At 41.0% G+C, this 17,701-nt stretch overlaps 1 long non-coding RNA gene and 2 pseudogenes across 1 annotated transcript; all 3 read right to left on the reverse strand.

Annotated features, from left to right (window-relative positions):
* Positions 1 to 6,503: 6,503 nt before the first annotated feature.
* LOC100385896 (eukaryotic translation initiation factor 5B pseudogene) lies at positions 6,504 to 7,351 on the reverse strand (annotated as a pseudogene).
* Positions 7,346 to 12,325, reverse strand: LOC128928103 (eukaryotic translation initiation factor 5B pseudogene; annotated as a pseudogene).
* A 1,987-nt stretch (positions 12,326 to 14,312) lies between these two features.
* LOC128931373 (uncharacterized) lies at positions 14,313 to 17,498 on the reverse strand. Its single transcript, XR_008479689.2, has 3 exons — positions 17,377 to 17,498; positions 16,776 to 16,844; positions 14,313 to 14,962 (listed from the first exon to the last, which is right to left on the reverse strand). It is a non-coding gene; the product is annotated as an uncharacterized LOC128931373 (long non-coding RNA).
* Between the last annotated feature and the right edge of the window lie 203 nt (positions 17,499 to 17,701).

The raw sequence follows: 17,701 nt of genomic DNA on the forward strand, positions 1-17,701 counted from the left end.
TCCAATCTATATTGGGTCCCATTAAAATGATGTCTTAATATTTTCCTAATTCCCTTGCCAATACTACAAACCTAGTATTACTATATAACAGCCAAAACTAGCCGGGTGCAGTGGCTCACGCCTGTAATCCTAGCACTTTGGGAGGCTGAGGTGGGTGGATCACCTGAGGTTAGGAGTTTGAGACCAGCCTGGCCAGCATGGCAAAATCTCATCTCTACTAAAAATATAAAAATTAACTGGGTATGGTGGCAGCTGCCTACAATCCCAACTACTCAGGAGACTAAGGCAGGAGAATTGCTTGAACTTGGGGGTCGGAAGCTGCAGTGAGCCAAGATCATACCACTTCACTTCAGCCTGGGTGAAAGAGTGAAACTCTGTCTCAAAAAATAATAAATAAATAAATATGCCAAACCTAGTATTCTCCTTAACATGAGGCTCAGTACTTCAGCAGAGGTGACTTTGCCAAGTTCTTCTTTTTCATGCTTTCTTCAGAAACTTCTTGGCTTATCAACAAGTTACGTTGCAGAAGGCTGCAAGATCATTTGGCGTGAGAGTCAAAATAATATGCAAGTGGCCACTAGAGTCAGTAGTTGGAGACAGGCCACTTTTATGTGGTTTTGCTCTGGTATAAAGGTTTGACAATAGCTACGATCACAGGTAGAAAGTTCATGAATAGAGAAGTACTTTATACATAGTAATTCATTTAGTCCCCACAAACAACCTATACGGTAGATGTTTTACAGATAAGAAAATTGTGGCACAAAGAGATTAGTAAGCAGGCAGAGCCGAGCTTAGAACTCAAGCATCTTGGCTCTAGACAGCATCCTCTAAGCCTGGGTCTGTAAAGTATACCCTGCAGGCCAATTCTGGCCCACCACCTGTCTTAAACAACTTTTGAAGTTGTCTGTGGCTGCTCTCCTGCTACCATGGCAGAACTGAGTAGTTGCAACAAAAACTGTATGACCCACAAACCTAAAATATTCACTATCTGGTTCTTTACAGAAAAAGTTGGCCGACTCCTGCAGTAAATTATACTGGTGAATAATGGAGACTGTCCTTTTCTCACTTTAAAAAATACAAATGCAGAGCAGGTGTGGTGGCTCATACCTGTAACCCCAGCATGTTGGAAGGCTGAAGAGGGTGGATCACCTGAGCTCAGGAGTTCAAGTCCATCTTGGGCAATATGGCAAAACCCCATCTCTACTAAAAATACAAAAATTAGCTGGGTGTGGGCTGGGTGTAGTGGCTCACATCTGTAATCCCAGGGCTTTGGAAGGCCTAGGCAGGTGGATCACAAGGTCAGGAGTTTGAGACCAACCTGGTCAACATGGTGAAGCCCCATCTCTACTAAAAATACAAACAAAACAAAACAAAAAAAATTAGCTGGGTGCAGTGGTGGGTGCCTGTAGTTCCAGCTACTCAGGAGGCTGAGGCAGAAGAATTGCTTGAACCCAGGAGGCAGAGGTTGCAGTGAGCTGAGATCGCACCATTGCACTCTAGCCTGGGCAACAGAATGAGACCCTGTCTCAAAAAAAAAAGTGCATCTGAAAACTGTTGCTTTATAGACTAACAAGTTAATAACTGGAAGAGAGTTTAGTATCTAATTCTTCCCTATTGGTTTTGAAGATAAGGAAACTGATGCCTGGGGGATTAATACATATATCTCCCTAAATTACACTGAATGAGAAGAGCAGGCCAGGACTAGAATTCGATTCTCCAACCCACAGATCTGTTGTGTTTCAGTTTCTAGTCTCAGTTGGCACCATGGCAGGGATTTGTTGAAAATGAGTTAGAAGTAAAACTGGATGATAGGTACCATCCAGCAAATGAAGAATGAAGTTAAAGGTTAAGTACAGAGGGGCCAAAAGGAAGGAAACAGAGTCTGTGCTGATAACTGGGGCTCAACAACTCCCAAGGCAAACTGTATCTGCTTCTCAGCTTCATCAAGGGCCAGCCGTGGCAGGGCTACTCAAGCCTACTTGGACTCCTAGTCTCTGACTTCTGTTTACACTCATGTGCTTTGCCTACTGAATACTTCAGAATGGATTATTGTATAAATGTCATTAGCCATATATACGTTCAGTCCTAACGAGGTTACAAATTCCTTGAGGGAAAGTCCATTAAGTCATGACCACATGGGGTGTAGAGTCTGTCTCTCTTCCCTGCAGAGAAGGCTATTCACTGAGAAGTCAGAAGGGAAGTGCTGGCCTGATTATTTTCTTCTAGTTTTCAATGTCCTTCCATAAGAAGGCTCATAAGAGATCTTTATTTATGATCCTTTTCATCACCAGTAATGTGCATAGCCCTCATTTCATCTTAGAGCTTCAAAAGAATATATATTGAGACTAGTATCTTTATGACTTGTCATCTAACATGCTCTCCTTTATTTCCAAAGGAACAAAGTACATCTTCTCCCAAATGCAATTGAAATTTCAACTCCTGCTATTTCTTTTAGAGCTTGGGGGAGTCTTACTGTTAATCAAATGAAAAGCAAAAGAACTAGAATTTGTTATATAATTTTCCATCTACAGAAATGCAAATGATATTTAAAATTAGGATAATTTCAGAACTAGTGCATTGCTTTGTTGAAAGAATCAGTTCAAACATCATAGTTCAAATCATAGACAGATGCAAATCTCTTGGCATGCATCATTATCAAATATAAAACTTTCAAAATTTTGGAAATTTCAGGTGTCTTCATAACAGTTAAAAAAAAACAACCACTAGTTCAAGGAGATGAAATATTTTGCATAATTATCAGCATTTTTAGAATTGTCTTCAGTTAGGTCTTGAGGATCACATATGTTAATTTACTTAGTTAGGGTGTAATGGCAAACTTGCATGTTTTGCTCAGCCCCTGCTTTTTTGGGGCTTGCAAATCAAGTCCTAAAGGAATCCCCTCAGACTATCATGAGAATATCCATTTGGCAACACTTCAGTAGGGTATATGAAGCAACTTGAGATCGTCACAGCTTTTTCCCCAGCTCCTACATCCTGTCATAGTTTATTGGTCTGGAGAAGGACAGCTGGTCTGCCTAAGCCAATGAGTTTCTTCCTTAGGAATTTAGATTTCGTACTGAAAGAGATAAGAGTGTTTCCCTCTAATATCTGAGCTCTAGGGCTTAAACCTCAGGAGCTGTCACTTGTCATATTTTCGTCATGTTAAGAAGAAAAGTGATGGAAGCTAGTTTCTGAGAACAGAAAAAGAAAAACAAAGCAGATACGCAAGAGAGGAAGAGCTGGGGAGAGGGAACTGTGAAGTCACGAGTTCGTGATTCCAGCTTTTCCTGAACTCTAGCCACAGATTTATTCTTATATTCCATTAGATATCTTTATATTCCTATAATAATATTCTTTATGTTTAAGCTAATTGGAGTGCGGTTTCTTTCTGTTCCTTGGCATTAAATGTCTTAAGAAATACATAATAGACTGGGTATGGTGGCTCACACCTGTAATCCCAACACTTTGGAAGGCTGAGGCAGGTGGATCACCTGAGGTCAGGTGTTCAAGACCAGCCTGGCCAACATGGTGAAACCCCATCTCTACTAAAAGTACAAAAAATTAGCTGGGGGTGGTGGTGGGTGCCTGTAATTGCAGCTACTTGGGAGGTTGAGGCAGGAAAATCACTTGAACCCAGGAGGTGGAGGTTGCTGTGAGCCAAGATCATGCCACTGCACTCCAGCCTGGATGACAGAGTAAGACTCTGTCTCCAAAAAAAAAAAAAAAAAAAAAAAAAAAATACATAATATCAAAAAATTTAAAGAGATGAAACAGATACAATATTGCTAAGAAAGTAGTTATACTTCATGGGAAGTTAATTTTCTTTTCAATAAGCTTCTTCAAGTTACAATCGAGGGCTAAGTAGGCCAATGACATGGATGAAACATGTTCAATAGTTCAAGATTGAGTGAGTTTAATCGTGTTGCTGTTGTTTGCTTTAATGAATAAGACATAGCAAGGACTGGTAAATGAAGTATGAATGACCTACGAAAAAGAGGTAAAGAACATGCATGACAAAATGAAAGCAAATCTCACATGCCCAAATGAAAACCCACCCTCACTCGAATGATTTCCGGTTCTAGTCCTTGTCCCTGTGTAAGCAAATGGCACAGTTATCCATCTTCTTGTGTGAGCAGAACCCTGGTGGTCATTCACTCTCTTTCCTCCCTCTATAGGTTCCAACATTTCATCATTCTGCCAGTCTCAGTGATTTGACCAACTAGAAATCTTGTAAATGTATGCATGTTTTTCATCTCCCTTGATGCTACCCTAATCCACACCTGCACCATTTATCAACAGTAGTCACTGGCCGGGCATAGTAGCTCAAGTCTATAATCGCAGCCCGTTGGGAGGCTGAGGTGGGTGGATCATCTGAGGTCAGGTGTTTGAGACCAGCCTGGCCAACATGGTGAAACCCCGTTTCTATGAAAAATATGAAAATTAGCCAGGGTGGTGGCAGGCGTCTGAAATCCCAGCTACTTGGGAAGCTGAGGCAGGAGGATTGCTTGAACCCAGGAGGTGGAGGTTGCAGTGAGCCGAGATTGCGCCATTGCATTCCAGCCTGGATGACAAGAGCGAAACTCCATTTCAATAAAAAATATATATATATATAATAGTCACTGAATTGGTCTCCTTTTTGAACTCTCAATCACTAGTATTGCTAACTCCATGGTTCTAGCCAGAGAATGCTTTTTGAAATGTAAATCTGATGATGGCAGTTTCCAACTCCCTCTAAATATTCAAGGCATACGCATAATCTTCAAACATTTTAGTGACTTCTCATTGCTATATGTCAGTGATTCTTGTTTTCACTGTAAAATCACCTGGAAGCTTTAAAAAAACAAAACAAAACAAAAAAAACAACTTATGCCCGGTTCTCACTTCCAGAAATTTAGATTTGATGGTTCTGGAATGGAATTCTTTAACCAGTATTTAAAAATGCTTCCCAGGTGGTTCTGACATGTAGCCAAATTGAAAAGAACTGCTCTAGACATACAGGCTAGAATCCTGATCACAGGCCTATGCAGTCTTGCTGCTGCTTACTTCTCTTTGCTTGTCACATATCACACCCCCATTCTCTCTTCTGCAGCCATGCTGGTCTTCTTTCAGTTCCTCAAAATCACACCACACTCGTATCTGCTGCTGACTGGGCTTCTGAGAGTGTTCTTCCTGTGGAGCACGTCCCTGCTTCTTCCGTTCTCAGCTATGCACCACTTCCTTAGGGAAGCCTTCCTTGACCTCCCTGATTAGGTCAATTCCCGGTCCTGAACTCATCAAACCCTGCACCTTTCCCTTGTGGCATTTGTCACAATATAGTTTTATATTTATATGTAACTCTTTGAATAATGTTTGTCTTCTCCACTAGACTATAAACTCCATGAGGGCAGGAACCATGCTGCCTTTGTTATCTCCTCTCTAATAAATAGTCTGCATTGGGAATGGAGGAGACGCTATGTGTTGAGTGATCAAGTGAGCAGTGGGTGACGGGGAGGATGATTACTGAGGCTGTTACTGAGGGTAGCCCAGCTGGTTGTGGAATTAAAATTCAGCACCAAGATGTTTATTACAAAACCAACAAAAATGTTAAAGGGAAACCCAGGTTTTGAGTGGAATGGACAGTACAACACTCTAAGCAACATGTGGTTAATGGTGTGTTGTACAATAAGGGGCTCTGGAGAGGGGAACATCTGGAGGTGAGGTCTCTGACCCAACTGGATCTGGTTTTCCATTTATCCCCCATAGTGTCCTACCTGAGATTCAAGGAGTGTGGCCTGAAAGCAGAAAGGAACCTTTGCCCAGTATTTCCATAGGACGTGGCAGTGCAAGGCAGCACCCCTATGGGATCACTGAGGCAGGCTGTGTGTTTGCTTGGATGACAGAGAGAGGTCTCACCCAGCAAAAGGACACCTAGTTTAGTGGTTAGCCTTGGAGCCACACTCCCTACTTTCAAATCAGTGACCTTAGGACAAGTTACATATGTTCTCTCTGTTTCTGTTTTCAAATTTTAGCATGGTGATAATAACAATAACTACCTCACTGCATGTCTAAAGATTATAAGATTATGTGGAGATAATAGTCTCTTTAGCATAGCAATTAAAAATTTAATGAATTCTCTCTAAAACAAGCACAAAGATCCTTCTTCAACCATTGCTTTTATACTTCTATTTTTGTTTTGTTTTGGTTAATCAAATACTGCGGCACCGTTTTAATCAGTATAAAATAAAAAGAACTTTATATCTGTAATAAAAATGCAAATTTGGGGAAGGGCAAACTTTAAAACAGCAGCCAGGTAGAGAAGGTTTGGGGAAAGGAGGGGTAAGTGAACAGACACATTGGAACCGTGGGGACATGTAATTGACCACTGTCAAAGCAGTGTAAGTTTCTTACTTTCTCATGGAAAACGCTTTATACACTTTTTTTCTTCCTTCCCTACTTAAGTTCATCAGTATTTAGATATATCTGATCCTTTTTTGTCTTGTTTTTATTACAACACAGTATTGCATTTACTCTAGTCCCTGCTCCATGTGGAAAAATAAGATGATTTCAAATACTTTTTTCAGCTCCACAATGAACTGCCAGTCACTCTTCCTCATTTCATCTCTGAACCAGTCTTTGCATCAGTGGACTGCCGGCTGATCTTAATGACAAGAATGTCTGTAGCTTCAACAAGTCTTCCAAAGATTTTTGGGCGACTCACCAGGGATAGGTTCTATTTTTAGGCAGACTTTTGTCCTTTTTTTGCAGCATCCACTTGTTTATAGTTTATATCAATACTTGTTACTATTCTGATGTCAATGAAATTTTTGCTTGGGACGCACATGGGTTGTCCCCTGTTTCACCTGACCTGCTTCCACTGTCACCCCCATCACGATCGGATCTTGAGAATTAAAAATGTACAGAGGGAGGCTTTTCATCTTTCAGGGAAATACTGCTATGCGCTTAAATTCTTCTTGCTTCTGTTTCTTGTAGTCTTATCTATATTTTGTAAAGGCATCAAATAAATGATAAATAATTTCTGCACTAAAACTTCTAACTCCTAAATGATCAGCCATTTCTTATGTATCTCGTTCAATTCTCACATCAAAGGCCAAAATTACTGCATACTGAGGGTCATGTTCCAACATCACGGAAGTCCTCATAACATATTTTTTTATGTGCTGGGTCAATGTTAATTCCTGCATAGGGCACTCTGATTTTTCAGAAATTCAAGTAGAGTTTCAAAAAAACCCAGTGTAGATGACTGGACATAGACTCCTTTTTCTTCTACTTTGATACTATTTACTGTCTGCTTTAACTCATGGATCAATTCATCTTTAAGAACAAGGATTTCAGTTGGGTGCAGTGGCTCATGCCTATAATTCCAGCACTTTGGGAGGCCGAGGCGGGTGCATCACCTGAGGTCAGGTATTTGAGACCACCTTGACCAACATGGAGAAACCCTGTCTCTACTAAAAATACAAAATTAGGCTGGGTGTGGTGGCTTATACCTCTAATCCCAGCACTTTGGGAGACCAAGGTGGGCAGATCACAATGTCAGGAGACCGAAACCATCCTGGCCAACATGGTAAAATCCCGTCTCTACTAAAACACAAAAAATTAACTGAATATGGTGGTGCAAGCCTGTAGTCCCAGCTACTCAGGAGGCTGAGGTAGGGGAATCTCCTGAACCCAGGAGGTGGAGGTTGCACTTAGCCAAGATCCAGCCACTGCACTCCAATCCGCCGAGAGAACAAGACTCTATCTCAAAAAAAAAAAAAAAAAATTAGCTGGATGTAGTGGCAGGCACTTGTAATCCCAGATACTCGGGAGGCTGAGGCAAGAGAATCACTTGAACCCAGGAGGCGGAGATTGCGGTGAGCCGATTTCGTGCCATTGCATGCCAGCCTGGGTAATAAGAGGGAAACTCCATCTCAAAAAAACGAAACAAAACAACAGGGATTTCTTCTTCCTTATAAGCCATGAGGAGGGGTAAACCAGCCAGTGTTTTCTCCAGGTCGTTTCCAAGAATCTTTACCCCCTGAACTGCTTTTACTTTTTTATGCTGGTTCTTCACTCATAATTCCTTCATAGGAGGAGGTAACAGGAGGCCTCGAATCTGAGTTACAATGGGCCCTTCTACTCCAGGGACAGTGACTGTATCTCCTTCCTTCAAATGCCCATTGATCAAGATGATATCTGCAGTGGTGCCCATCCCTGGGAGGGCTTTAACCTACATCACCTGTGCTCTCAGCTCTTCACAGTGCACAAGTCTCTTGCTCAACATGGTTTGAGTTAACTCAAAGGGAAGGCAGGTCAGACTTTCCATGTCATCACCAGTATGTGCAGACGTAGGTACCAAAGACACAAAAGTGCGGGGATCCTTATTCTATAAAACAAAACAATATTCAAACCCTGCTGTGCAAATTCTGCAATAATAGCCTTTGCTTGCTTCTCAAATTCATTTTTTGTATTTTTTTTCTGCTTATTTAAAGCAGCAGGCACATCAGAATTAGGACTTTTTTTCCAATCATGTATAACCTATCAATCTTATTGAGTGCAACAATGAAGGGACATTTTTTAGATTTGAGAAGGTTGATAGACTCAATCGTCTGGGGCTCCAAACCATACATAATATCAGCAACTAAAATAGCAATGTCACAAAGAGAACTTCCTCTATTTCTCAGATTACTGAAAGATGCATGCCTAGGAGTATCAATAATTAGCATTCCTGGAATCCGTTCATTCTATCAAAATTTTTAAACATCTTAGTCTATTCATTAATAGCTTCAAAAGGAATATTGGCAGTTTCAATTTGTTGTGTGATCCCACCTCCTTCACCATTTTGTATGAGTGTGATGGAGTTCATCTAGAATTTTTGTCTTCCCTGTATCCACATGCCCAAGTATGCAGATAATAGGGGCTCTTAGCTTTCAAGTATTTACATTTTTACTATGTTTAAGTCTCCATTCTTCAATCCTTTGTTTTGCTTTGTCATAAGCTCTTTCTTCTTCTTTATTTTATTTTATTATATTTTATTTATTTTTGTTTTTTTGAGATCGAGTTTCGCTCTTGTTTCCCAGGCTGGAGTACAATGGCACGATTTTGGCTCACTGCAACCTCCGCCTCATGGGTGCAAGTGATTCTCCTGCCTCAGCCTTCCAAGTAGCTGGGATTACAGGCATGTACCACCATGCCTGGCTAATTTTGCATTTTTAGTAGAGAATGCAGTCTCTGTTAGTCAGGCTGGTCTCAAACTTTTGACCTCAAGTGATCCGCCTGCCTTGACCTCCCAAAGTGCTGGGATTACAGGCAAGAGCCACTGCACCTGGCCAGCCCTTTCTTCATTAGTCCAATCATTATCAGAGTCATATTCAGAATCTGAGCTCATTTATTTATTTGACTTTTCATCTAATGTCTTCCATGACTCCTTCTCATCTGACACCTTTTCATTTTGTTCCTCACCTTCACTGCCTTCACTTTCTCCCTCTTCTTCTTCTTCTTCTTCTTCTTCACTTTCTTCAACTTTCTCTTCCTCTTGTTCCTCCTCCTCTTCAGGGTTTCCTTTTACTTCTATATGAACTGTATTTCCTTCTTCTTCTGTCTCCTCTTCACTGGCCATAGCTTCCCAATCATCCGAGCCAGTATCCTCAGTCTTATAGTTCTATTTCTACTCTAAGAACTCTGCCATGGTTTCCACTTTTGCTTCTGTGTTGGTAGAGCTGCCGTTGGAGCCTTGGTAATTGCATGCTGTTAACCTGCACAGCACACAGCCTCCACTGTGCAAGCCAAACTTGCTACCATCCATGAGGAAAGGCTACTGGTTTCTGAATAAGACCAAAGTAAAGCACATTCATGATTCCTAAATTTCATCTAAATCATAATTGTACAGATGATTTGCCTTTGAACTGCAAGTACCAAAATGTGATTAATGTCTGAGAATGGTTGTGAAGCTTCGTTGTAAGTCCAAGCCCTGTAATACCTCTGATGACAAGTCTGTTAATTCCTGGAGTAAAGATGAAGAGCTCTCACTAGCATTCCTTCCTAGGATGGTCGCAGAATCAATAATGTTACATAGAACATCCCCCTCTGGTTCAACGTTGTGAGTGAACATTGTATTCCCATACAGGGATAGGGAGAAGGGAGAAGGGGGGCATTCCAATTATTTGTATGCCCTAAAATGAAATGCTATGAGTAAAGAGTGAAACCTAAAGAGAACTGGATACACTACACATATTTGGTAAAACAGGGTTAACCGGAAAATCATTTCTATTACAACCACACAAATTCTCTGACATTTCAATTTGGCTAGTGCTCCATGGAAAAGGAGTATGATGGTAAATTTTATGTGTTGACTTGACTGGGCTATGGGGTGCCCAGGTATTTGGTCAAACATTATTCTGGATGTATCTATGATGGTGCTTTTGGATGAGATTAGCATTCAAATCAGTTGACTCAGTAGATTGCCCTCCCTAATGTGGATGGGCCTTCTCCAGTCAGTTGTAGGCCTGAGTACACAAAAAGGTTGGTGCTACCATGTGTAAGAGGGAATTTCCTTCTGGCTCACTACTTGGAGTTAGAACATAAGGTTTCCACCCCCCACTGTCTTCAAGCTCTAACAGAAACATTGGCTCTTTCCAGGTCTTCAGCCTGCTAGCATTTAGACTAGAACTTACCCCATCAGCTCTCCTGCTTCTCAGGCTTGAGTTCCATCTGAGTCTACACCATCAGGTCTCCTGGATCTCCAGCTTGCTCACTGCAGCTCTTGTAATGTGCCAGCTTTCATAATCACGTGAGTCAAGTCCTTAAAGTAAGTCTCTTGCCCCCACCCAACACACAAATTAGTTCTGTTTCTCTGGAGAACCCTGACTCATACTAGGAGCTTAGAAGGTTTTTCTGCCTTAGTAAATTAGGAGGTCAAATGTTATTGAACTTTTTTTTTTGGTAATGAAAACTCAGAGTATTTTAGACAAATACTAAACATCGTGAACATGAGTCATTCCCCCTACAATGCTGTTGGAAAAAGAAGGGAAATTAACATGTACTGAGTGCTCACTATAAGCCAGTCAGTCATTCACACAAACATCAATTCAATGAATTGACTTAAAGAAATGTTGACTGACCTAAGAAATTAATTCTATACACTAGTTCTATTTTCGCCTTTCTTAATAAATATAAAATTTTCTAAATTGAAAGAGTCTTGAATATGGTCCTAGAACAAGCTAAGGCAAGAGCCTTCTTTTGCTAAGGGAAGCCTTGCAAACTTCAAAGGAGAAGGTGTGATTTCTTTCCTTTTGTTAATCAACTGGGTGATCACTTTAAAAATACTATCCTTCCTGACAAAACTGCATCATTGTGATGCAAAATAGATGACTTGACATTTTGCATTCCTGAACCCAAAGGGCTGGGACCGTGTCTTACATCACAGTATTATGGGTCACCTCCTGGAAATACAGTGGATCACTATCACAGGTTGAGGCAGGCTCAGGGGCATCTCCATTTCCTCACAGGCTTTTTGTAAATCACAGGAAGCCTCTAGACTCAGCACTGCCCCAGACATAGATACTGCAAGATCTTATTGCAAAGCATGAAGAAAGGGTCAGGAAGTTAGTTTTTTTGACCTATATCTGAGGAGAGCAACTTGAAGTCCCATGGCCTCCTGGTGAGATCTTTCTGGGCCTTTTCTTTATCTGCCTGATGGAATGAATAGAAAGGTCAGGGAGGAAAATAATTCTTGCTGAGATCAACAGGTTGGCAGATCTTACCCTTATGTATAAAAATGATCTAACCCCCACAATGTCCCTGCAATTTTTGATAAAGTCATAACCCCAAATAGTAAGTGAGAAAACAATATTTTGTAATGGACAAGAAACGATGCCTGGAATTGCTTTTGATAGCAAAAACCGCAAATATTTTTGCATCAACATAATACAACTAGAGACCATACCTTTATAACTTGGTTAGTTCACTTAACTTCTCTGGGCTTCAGCTGTAAAACTGGGGTGGGGTGAGGAGGGCTGGGAGGTACAAGGTAAAGGGTGGGACTACAGGATTACTGAGACTCCTTTACCTTGGGAAAAAAACAAGTTTTTTTTTTTTTTTTTAAATATATTATCTATATATATAGTACCATTATCAGCATGATAAGCCTTCTAACTTATCAAAAGAAAAATTTGGTAGCCACAAAATTCCTCCTTCAAGTGGATGGCAGGAGTTCATGGCTTGTCAGCCTTTGGTTCAGTTTAACAAATATTTGGCCTCATTTGCTGTAACACATACCCTGTGCTAGGTTCTGGAAGGACAAAATGAACTCAAAAACTTCTGGAGTCTTTAGCTTAAGAGAACACATGCTGAGTTCTTTGTGAAAAAAAACACAAAAGCATATGGATGGCAGTTTAAAAATGTGTCTGCAAATTATCTGATACTCCTTCCATTTAGAGGGGTCCAATCTTAGTGACTCAACTGGAACCAACTGAATCTTGTAGTGATGCTGTGTGATGTCTGAGGCCGGCTGGAAAAAGCCCTTGTCTGATTCTCTTGGGCCTTTCTGGAGAAAGCCTTGCACCATGTAGGAAGTCTGATTACCCCAAGACAGCCATGCTGATGTAGGTGCCCTTGTTAGACTCTGCCAGGCTCACAGCAGACACTGTAACTGGTGGACCTATGACAGAGCTGGGCCTGAACTGCTGGACCTATGACGATTGATCCTTATGTGACTGGAGCCCCAGTCAGCATCTGACCGAAACTGCATGAGAAAACCCAAGCTGCCTGGGCTGAGCACATCCTGAATTCCCAGAAAGCCGTGAACAAAATAAAATGAGGATTTTAAGCTACTGGTTTGGGGGAGTAATTTCTTATGTAGTAGTTATAAGTAGTAAAATGTCTTTAGTAGTATTCTTTTTTTTTTTTTGAGACAAGGTTTCATCATGTTGGCCAGGCTGGTCCTGAACTCCCGACCTCAGGTGATCCTCCAGCCTCGGCCTCCCAAAGTGCTGGGATTACAGATGCGAGCCACCCTGCCTGTCCAGTAATATTCTTAAGTCATCCAGTCCCTGTGCGGTGGCTCACGCCTAATCCCAGCACTTTGAGAGGCAGGGGAGGGTGGATCACTTGAGGCCAGGAGACCATCTCAACTAAAAATACAAAAATTAGCCAGGTGTGGTGGCAGGCACCTGTAATCCCAGCTACTTGGGAGGCAGAGGCAGGAGAATCCTTTAAACCTGGGAGGTAGAGGTTGTAGTGAGCTTAGATCATGCCACTGCACTCCAGCCTGGGTAACAGAGTGAGACCCTCTCTCTCATAGAAAAAAAAAGATAAGTCATCTAGAATCAAAGTTAATATAGAAACATTTCTTTAATTTTTTTTTTTTTTTTTTTTTTTTTTTTTTTTTTTACAATGGTTATAGGTATAGTCTATGGTCAGGAAGAGACAGATAACAATAGTGTAATTGACCTAAGACCCTCATAAACAGGATCATGTAACATTTAAAGCGACTTCTTTTTTTTTTAAGCATAGCCTTGAAAAGTAGCTTAAATTTCTTCAAACTAGAAATATATCCATGCAACATGAGTATTCTGAAAAAACAACATTCAATTCAAGAAAAATAAAGCCAGGATGACCCATTAAATAACAACTACAGTTGTCCTATTTCACATTATCAGTGCTTTTCAGGACGACTGAATTTTTTGTTTTTGTTTGAAAAAAGAAAAGTTATCCTGAGTCTTTATTTACTCTAACCACAGTGAAACACATTCTGGTCTGGTGATCAGAGGAAAAATACAGAAAGATAAGAATAGACTTCTGCCTCCTACCCCTCCAGCCAGATTGTGTGGCACATGTTCTTCACATTTTAAATTCATAGATTTTTTTGAATACTATAAGAATTTAAGTGCTCTATTCAGTTAAAGGGTGGAGCATGATCCATTTCCCAAGAATGACAGCTTCATGACTCCATGGACAGAGAGCTTGTCTGAAGAGGCAGGCTCCAGTCCCTGCAGAAAATGTATTCCAACAGGTGAGAATTAAAGGGCCCACCTGGGAAAGTAGCTAAAATTGCCTCTTCATTTTGGTTTCTCTGTTTGTTAAGTTGTAATTACAGCCCTGATCAACCTCAAGAGTCACTGTGACCCCCTCAGGGCAGAGTTTGCACAAAGTCCCCTCCCATAATACAGGGGGAGCTACTTAGAGGGCAGGGGACAGGGAGGGGTCCATTCCCCCCGTAGAGCTGGTGAGGGCTGTAGTTGCCCCCTCCCTCTCCCAGCCCCTTGATCTTCGATAAAATGATCTTAAACTACAATAAATAAATAAATAAATAAATAAATAAAAGTTGTCACCGTGTAGGTTGGGGAGGCTGCAAACTGGTTAAGAAAAGTCAGTGTGGGAATTAAAAATAATAAATTTGCTTTGCAAATATGATACTTCTCAAAATCAATTACACTGGCTTTGAAAAAAAAGGTTAATCTTTAACATTTGCATTCACCATGGACACATGTGCTTGTGCTGTGGCTGCCTTTTGCCATCTTAATGGCAATATTCACATATAAGTAGGGTAACTGAATGTGTGTGGGTGGGGTGGGCTTAAGCAAATAAACCTAAAACTCACTCAAGGTCCTTTTGGGTTTGACATTAATGAGTGGAACAGGTAGGGAGATGCTATTTTCATGACTGTACTTATTACAAGTAGTATGTAAAGTCCATATGAAATAAGACAAATAGACTAGGCACCGTGGTTCACGCCTGTAATCCCAGCATTTCGGGAGGCCAAGGGGGGTGGATCACCTGAGGTCAGCAGTTAAAGACCAGCCTGGCCAACGTGGTGCAACCTCGTCTCTACTAAAAATACAAAAAGCGCAGTGTGGTGGCAGGCACCTGTAGTCTCAGCTACTTGCGAGGTTGAGGCAGGAGATTTGCTTGAACTGGGAGGCAGAGGTTGCAGTGAGCCAAGATCATGTCACTGTACTCCAGCCTGGGCAACAATAGTAAAATTCTGTCTCAAAAAAAAAAAGACAAATTAGTCGTTATCTAGATGACAAATTCACAGTTCAGTTTCTTTAAATGGCATCTTCTCTTTTAAAATATGCTTAAAATATCACAGTTTGCCATATACCAAACTTTTTAAGGAATATCTCTTGTTACAGAAACAAGGGCAAATCTGTATCCAATAACATTGGTTCCGAAGCCTATGAAGAAAAGACATTTTAAAATACACTTGCCTTTCTCTTTTTTTAATTAGTTCAACTGCTAAAATTTTTCCCATTATGTCTCCTTTTCCCCTACATTGGTAAGGTCTCATTCTTCTCTACTTGGCTCCAAGCCTCCTTCCTCTCTGAGATCTTGGGATATTCTTTCTGTGAATCCTGGCCTCTCCTCTGCTGGGCTCTCACTCACTTCATTCACTTCATTTACTTCTCTCTACATGTAATTCCAAAGCTGTGCTGAAACCACTTGCTTATATCCTGTCTTCCCCATTAGACTGTGAACTCCAAGGGACAAAGACCTGTGACTTATCTATTCATCTCTATGTTTCCATGTCCAGTGTCCAGCCCTCTGGGTAAGAGGTACACAAGCAATGCTGTATTGGACCTGTCTGCTGTCATATTGTTAGCTGTGCATTTCTAATATGTAATATGTGTCTTCCCTTTAATCCTTGTGATTTTCCACTGGATTCTTTTGAGTTTTGATTCTAAGGTTCTTCTTCTTCCTTCTTCCTTCCTTCTTCCTTCTTCCCTCTTTCTACTTCCTCCTTTCTCCTTTCTTCTTTCTTCTTCCTTCTTATTTCTTATTCCCTCTCCCTCTCCCTCTCCTTCTTCTTCTTCTTTTTTTTGACAAAATCTTGCTCTGTCTCCCAGGCTGGAGTATAGTGGCTCACTGCAACCTCCACCTCCAGGGTTCAAGCAATTCTCAAGCCTCAGCTACCCGAGTAGCTGGGATCACAGGCAGGCACCACCATGCCTGGTTAATTTTTGTATTTTTAGCAGACATGGGGGTTTTGCCATGTTGGCCAAGCTGGTCTCGAACTCCTGGCCTCAAGGGATTCCCACCCCACCCCTGCCACACCACCTCTGCCTTCCCAAGTGCTGGGATTACAGGCGTGAGCCACCATGTCCAGCCTAATTCTGAGGTTCTTAAGAAACAGAGATCACAGCTGCTGATTCGAGGCTTACAGAAATTGGTGTGTTTGTGTGTGTGTGTGCATGTGTGTGTACCTGTGTGTGTGTATGTGTGTGTGTGGGGTGGGTGGTAGGCTGAGCATTGTCTCCCTTTCTCTGGCTCTACTTCTCATGTCCACACCCCACCCTCACACTCTATTTTCATCTTTCTCATTTCTCTTTTTGGAGTACATCTGAAGGTGAGAAAACTTCATCATACTACTATATTTGTTCTTGCCAAATATTATGCTGAATCCAGCTGCAATTCTTAAATGATTCTGAAGAAAGTGGCATATATCTAGTGTAAAATACATTTCCTTGTAATCTCTAACTATAAGCATCCTCTTCTAGTTTCTAAGTATGGCATGGTGTAAATAAAACTGTCTGAACTTTTTCTAGTGTAAAGAAACAACATAGAAATATTCCAAAGTCAGTAGAAACCATCCTTTTAAGAACATCTAATGGCATGGGGAATGGTTACCAGAAGGAAAAAAAAAAAGCCATGGTATAAAGCTAAATCGGATTGAATTCCATTTGGGTATGTTCATTTTTTTCTCTTTCTCCCTTTCTGTGTGTGCAAGTGCATATGCAAAGACTGAAAGGCAATATATAAGAATATAAGCAACTGCTAATTGAAATCATGGGACTTACAATTACTTTCTTCATTATACTTCTTTTCTGCATCTTCTCAATTTACAAAATTATAGTGTACTTTCTAAACTAGAAAAAACACAAACACACACAATTCTTACACGATATTTACAAGAAATAAAAAACCCCCCAAAATCTAAAAACGAAATAGAGGCATTTAAAAGGAAATTTGTTTTATGTATTGTAGCCTAGGAAAAGGGGAGTGCAGAGGGACTTTTTTAAATGAAATTTTTAAAATGAAACATTGTTTCAAATTTGCAAGAGTAGAATCGTGAATTGAAGGTCCATTGGCTTAATCAGTTAACCACACTGCCATTAACACTTCGTTTATTTCCCCCTCCCATTTTTTCTTCCAAGTAGTTTTTTTTTTTTTTTTTTTTTAAGGGTTGTTAGTTATGCCTTAATTCGGCCGGATATATTTTATGTAGTTCGGCTTTTTTTTTTTCTTCTTTCAGGATACTTTATAAAGCCTCAAAGCTAACGTGAGACAGCATCTTGATTCTGCAAGTACTTGTCCTTCAACCCAAGCCCCCCAATATCCGATTGAAGTCTTTGTGAGCAAACATCTAACAAAAGAAAAGCGATGTGCTATTTACTCAACTTTTCTTGTGTCCCTTGGGTCGGAGAACAGACTCCAGTGTCCAGGAGAAAGCCGGGCCTCGCCGGGCCTTGGCGGCCTAAGCTGCCCCATTGTGATTCAAGAATCGGGGTGTAAACAAATGCAGTGTTTAACAATCGCCAGTTTGCTTTTAATGTTTTATAGCCGTGACTGGGGCTCAGGAAGAACACAGTAGTGTCTTCTTCACTGGAGCTGAAGTCCAGGCTTTATGTCGGATTTGGGCAAGCGGCACTGGCAGCTGCAAGCCCTCAATGGGCGCTTTCTAGTCGCAGCGCCGGCCGCACCGCCGCGTTGCTGGGAGCCCGGA

Source organism: Callithrix jacchus, chromosome 2 (genome assembly GCF_049354715.1).
Source record: "Callithrix jacchus isolate 240 chromosome 2, calJac240_pri, whole genome shotgun sequence".
Taxonomy (NCBI): domain Eukaryota; kingdom Metazoa; phylum Chordata; class Mammalia; order Primates; family Cebidae; genus Callithrix; species Callithrix jacchus.